Source organism: Humulus lupulus, chromosome 7, assembly GCF_963169125.1.
Source record: "Humulus lupulus chromosome 7, drHumLupu1.1, whole genome shotgun sequence".
NCBI classification, from domain to species: Eukaryota; Viridiplantae; Streptophyta; class Magnoliopsida; order Rosales; family Cannabaceae; genus Humulus; species Humulus lupulus.
In genome coordinates, this window is record NC_084799.1 from 150234242 (window position 1) to 150240600 (window position 6359).

Here is a 6359-nt window from a genome sequence, read left to right on the forward strand (position 1 = left end):
TCTGGGGTAACTAGGGCGTTACAACTTGGTATCAGAGCAATGCCAAGGTTAAGGTTCCTGTAGACTGGCTGGGCATGTACCCACATCACTGAAGTCAAGCTCGACTCATGGTTTGGTAACTATTTATGTAGTTATGTGCATAACTGCCTAAATGTGGTGCATATGCTTTACCTGTGTGCATGAGACACTGTGTTGAACCTGTGCCTTTGAAATATTATGAATTGTTATGTGATACATGCTGAGTGCTGAGTGCCATAAACATGTATCTGTTTGTGAATATTGAATGACTATGGAATATGATAATTGTCTGCTTGTTCCTGGACCGTGAGGTGGCAAGAGGTTTAGTTATTACTACCTGACTGGCCGTATTGATCAATGTTTCAGCAAGGTATCAGATAAGAATGAACCCAGAACAGACAGACACTACTGTTGGCCAGAGTGATCAGGGCCAGAATAATAATAACATCTAGGGTCAGGAAAATGACTAGTCTCAGACTCCACAACCAGCTCTTGCAAACTGGCAGCAGTTGTTTAATGAGTTGCAGGCTACAGTATTGAAACAAGGAGAGGAACTTTGTCTCCTGAGACAGCAACAAGTGCCTGCAGTGGTTAATGTATCAGAGGCACCTTCTGTGTCAGTGCCAGCATCAGGGCAGCTGCCTGAGGTAGGAAACAAATGGGAACCTCTTTATGAAAGGTTCAGAAAGCAACAACCTCCTGTTTTTGAAGGCAGTGCTGATCCTGCCAAGGCAGAACAATGGATGAGCATGATTACCACTATCATTGACTTTATGAGGGTAGCTGGTAGTGAGATGGTGGCCTGTGCTACCTATATGTTTCAGGATGATGCCCGGATTTGGTGGGAAGTGATTGCCCAAACCAAGAATGTGAATACCCTGAGTTGGGAGGAGTTTCAGACTTTGTTTAATGAAAAGTATTACAATGATGCCATCAGGGCAGCTAAAGCTGAGGAATTCATTAGGCTACTTCAGGGAAGCTTATCAGTTACTGAGTATGCCTTAAAATTTGACCGTTTGGAAAAGTTTGCCAAGGAACTGGTGCCCACTGATGGGACCAGGAGAGAGAGATTCCTCCAGGGGCTACAGCCCAGGTTAGCCCGTGACGTTCGTATCACCACTGTGGCAGGAGTTACTACTTATGCACAGGTGGTGGAAAAGGCACTCACAGCTGAGAGTGCAGAGATCAAGATCTGGCGTGACAGTGCAGCCAGAAGGGATTTCAGGAGGACAGTTCCTCCATTTGTGGGTTCTGGTAGGGGTGTTGGCCCCAGTGATCAGAAGAGGAAGGTTCCTGATACCTTCCCAGTTCCAGGTCCTGACAGGAGGCCCCGTGGTGTTACAATGGGTTGTCCTGGGGGCAGTGAAGCCTGGAAGACTCGTCCTGAATGCCCTAGATGCAAGAGGTGCCATTTGGGAGAGTGTAGGGCAAAGGCCTGCTACTTGTGTGGAGTAGTGGGTCATCTTAAGAAAGATTGCCCTCAGATAGGGAAAGCAGAACCCAGAGGTGTCCCAGTTTGATGAGGTTTTTGATCTCATCCTTGAGTTGGCGGCACTCATTGGTGTGGTGCCCCACATCGTTATGAAAACAACAAAAATTATTGGGATCTCGCCTTTCCCCATCTCTCTGAATGGGTTGTGGCTTCCGGTAATGGACGTGTTGTTCCGTGGCCATGAAGATGTTTTCACTAGAGTCCACTAAGTCAGTGGCAACTCCTTTTTCTTTATGCATTGTCCCATTTCCCCTGGGCTTTCTGCTATTGCCCTTGCCCTCGTGTCTACTGCTGTTGGGGGTCCGGCTGGGTATAGCAAACTAGGATGGAGAAGCAACTCCAGCACTAAATGCAGGTTGATAAGCATTGTATCTAGTGGGCGATGCTCCATATCCCGTCGGAGCAGCGCTGAAACCAGCAGGTGGCACGGCATTAAAGCCAGCTGGCGAGACAATTGGACTGGACTGGGCTCCCACTACAATATGATGGACGGGAGTGTAGGGTTGATACTAGGTCCCCGAAGCCACAAGGCTTGGCATCGTCAGAGTGGGAAAAGTGACGAAGCTGCCAAATGCCCCAATCTGGGCATCTTCCCAACTAATATACTATTGGGCCCGACGAATGAAGTCATCAAGCCTTCGACATCCTCTGTTGTCCCATAACAGGGACCCCATGTGGATGCCATCCTGTAAGGCCATCAGCTGCTGGCCATCGTTGACCCTCTTGGTTCTCCTAGCTTCCTCCTTCAAGCGCTTGAGATAAGCCTTGAGAGCCTCGAAGGGTCCCTGCTTTATGTTGGCCAAAGCGTTGACCTCAAAGCTCACCTTTTGAGTAGCTATGAATTGTATTCATAATGAAGACAACAGCTGGTGCCACGAATGAATGGATCCTGTAACGCCTTGGTTACCCCAGAACAGTTACGGTGAACCGGAAATTTGACTCATTGCCTGAGTCCTTTGGTTAAAAATGTGTCTCATGCACACAGGTAAAGCATATGCACCACATTTAGGCAGTTATGCACATAACTACATAAATAGTTACCAAACCATGAGTCGAGCTTGACTTCAGTGATGTGTGTACATGCCCAGCCAGTCTACAGGAACCTTAACCTTGGCATTGCTCTGATACCAAGTTGTAACGCCCTAGTTACCCCAGAATAGTTACGGTGAACCGGAAATTTGACTCATTGCCTGAGTCCTTTGGTTAAAAACGTGTTCTAGGTATTATTAACAGGTTAAGGTGAAAACCATTAAAAAGGAAAGGATATGTTTTATTGATACATAAAACTGTTCATGGGCCCATAAGAACATTTACAATTTATTTACAACTCAAAAAGGTCACTACTGTTCCAAAATTATAAACCCTGCCGACCTAAGCAGCAAAAATAGGGTAAACACCTTAGTTCCTCTGAGAACTCCTTGGCCGTGGTGGTCAAGCGGCCGCATATGTACACATCACCACCTAAGCTCTCCACTCAAGGCTGGGTGAGCTTTTCTTTTCCTTTACCTGCACCACATAGCACCCATGAGCCAAAGCCCAGCAAGAAAACATAACATTAGGTGTAAACATTATCAAATGATTATCATTATAATCACACTGAGCTCAAAGCTTTCAAACAAATGAGTGAATATCACTTGAGGTCCTGATAAACCATACTGAGTGACTGACAAGCAGGTCACTAATTCAAGTGGAAGAGTGGCTGCTAGGTAAGCCACTAGCCTTCAATAGGTTCTGGTAAACCATACTGAGTGATCGACAAGCGAGTCACTAGATCAAGTGGAAGAGTGGCTGCTAGTTGAGCCACCAGCCTTCAAGCGCTTATAATGTTCATCGACCTTGAGGTCGGTCCGACATTAATGCTCTTTGAGTCATTCAATGCAGATAATCGATTAGATCTAATCTCTGTTGGCTTGCGTTAACACGCTAAGGCCATTCTGACTAATGATTCAGTGCAACGTGACTAGTGCCCAGTACCACTGCCGAACCTGACTAATAAGTCACAGCTTCACAGTTGATACTAGCACCTTTGCCAAATCTGACTAATGAATCAGTACCATGCACAAGTGAGCAACATTTGCTAAGTATTCCATAATCAATTCATGTCCACATTCATACAACCAACATGCCTCATGAATAACCATGCATGTCACATTTGGGGTGCAGTTTTCTTACCTCTGGTTCGAGCTAGAATGAATAAAAGAATGACCCTTGAGAACGATCAACCTTTTGGTCCTTTAGCGGTTACCTGGTCATAACCAATTATGGGGTTCCATCAATAAAATGAATAACAAAAGGTTCCCAAACCAAAACCTAGCCTCCAAGACATCAAACACTACTAAACCGGGTAGTAGGTTCGACCCCGAGGCCTAAGGCTTGAATCCCCAAGCTAAAAACACTTTTCTGGCCAAAAAGCCACTAAGGGCCGCGGCCCTCCCCAGCTGCGCCGCGGCGTGCCCCTCAAACAGAGGCGGCCTTACCCTGTCAAACACCATGGGTCGCGGCTCACCTATGCCATGCTGCGGCTCATTACGCAAATCAGCCCAGAAACCAGCACGCACCAGCTCGACTTCCCCTGCGTTTTCCCTTGAAACCAGCCCTTCAAACCAATCCAAAACACCAACCTAACACTCAATACAACCCCTAAACTTCATCTACAACTCACCCTCATCAAAACCCAAGTAAAACATCAACCTAACTCCCATTAATTCCAACTATCCACCAAAGAATTACAAACTGAAAACTCAAAGCTAAAACAGAGATAAACCAGAAAGTTATGGCTGAAACTCACCTCAAATTCGAAATCAAACCCTCTTCAATGGCTGAACCAAGTCTACAAACTCAGCCCCTTGATTTCCTAGCTTGAAACCTCACTTTGAGCTCAAAAACTCCAAAGAAGAAATAAGGGAAAATGATGTGCGGGAAGGGAAGTTCTTGCTCTGTTTTTGTTCTGTTTTCTACAGCCATCTAAAGCTTCACATATATCCAAACCAAATGACCTAAATGCCCCTAGGTCATTCAAGGCTTCTAAAATCATTTCAAGGGTAAAATTGGTACTTTCCACTTATCCCGTTAATCATAATTAACGCTTCCCAATTCCCGCTAATCTCAATACTCTCAAACACCAATAATTCACATCTCGTTACCCTTTAATGCCCGGTAACACTCTAATCATCAAAAACACCCCAAGACTCACCCCGAGCTTAAACCTATTATGACCAAACCGATAATTAACATACCATGATCGTCTCATGCCGAATGGCTCGAACAAACCCACATTATAATGTGGTCTCAAAATATATCACCGACATGCATACAAATAAGCAATTTACCCTAAACGGGCCAAATTACCATCACATCCCTGCAATAACAAATATGGACACACATGCATGCATTTAACATCATATTATAATATAATCCACATATACATGCATTTTATCATTTAATGGCGTAATTGAACAAGTATGACCCTCCCGGCCTACTATTCCCACCATTAAATCATAACGAAGAATTCGGGGCATTACAACTATCCCCTCCTTACTGAAATTTCATCCTCGAAATTTACCTGAACAGCTCGGGATACTGACTCTGCATATCTGACTCCAGCTCCCAGGTCGCCTCTTCGACCTTGCTGTTCCTCCACAATACCTTAACCAAAGGTATTGTCTTATTCCTGAGGACTTTGTATTTCCTATCAAGTATCTGAACTGGCTGCTCCTCAAAGGAGAGATCTGGCTCAAGCCCCAGATCTTCATAACTCAAAATATGGCTCACATCAGATACATACCTCCGAAGAGCTGATACATGGAATACATTATGCACGGCAGACAATGCCGGAGGCAAGGCCAATCTGTAAGCCACCTGACCAATCCTCTCCGGGATCTCAAATGGACCTACAACTCTAGGGCTCAGCTTGCCTTTCTTCCCAAACCTTCTCACCCCTTTCAATGGTGAGACTCTGAGGAAAACATAGTCTCCTACCTGGAACTCCACGTTCCTGCGCTTGGGATCTGCATAGCTCTTCTGTCTACTCTGAGAAGCAAGCATTCTAGCTCTAATATTCTCAATAGCCTTACTGGTCCTCTGAACTGCCTCAGGACCTAAGTATCTCCTTTCACCTGTCTCATCCCAATGAATGGGAGATCTGCACTTCCTACCATACATCATCTCATAAGGTGCTACTCCAATGGTAGACTAATAACTGTTATTATAGGAGAATTCTATCAAAGGCAGATACTTACTCCAAGATCCACCGAAATCCAGCACACATGCTCTCAGCATGTCCTCCAAAATATGGATCGTCCTCTCAGATTGCCCATCTATCTGAGGATGATAAGCTGTACTAAATTTCAACTGTGTCCCCATGGCTTTCTGCAAACTCCCCCAAAACTTGGAAGTAAAAGTGGGGTCCTGATCTGACACGATCGACCTAGGTGCACCATGGAGCCGCACGATCTCTTTCACATAGAGATCTGCATACTGATCAACTGTATAAGTAGTCCTCACTGGTAGAAAGTGAGCTGATTTGGTGTAGCGATCCACTATCACCCAAATAGAATCATGCTGACCAGTAGTCTTGGGTAAGCCCACCACAAAATCCATCGTGATGTCTTCCCACTTCCACTCTGGGATATCCAGAGGCTGCAATGACCATGCCGGCCTCTGATGCTCAGCCTTGACCTGTTGATATGTCAAGCACTTCGCCACATACTCTACTACATCTCTCTTCCCGACCTCGGTCTTCTTGTCAGGGATGGAAGCATCGAGGGCCACTTCCTCGACTTCCTCCATGGGCTTGATAGTCCTCTTTTCTTAATCCTGCGGGTCCAACTCGTTGATTTCATCAGCTTGA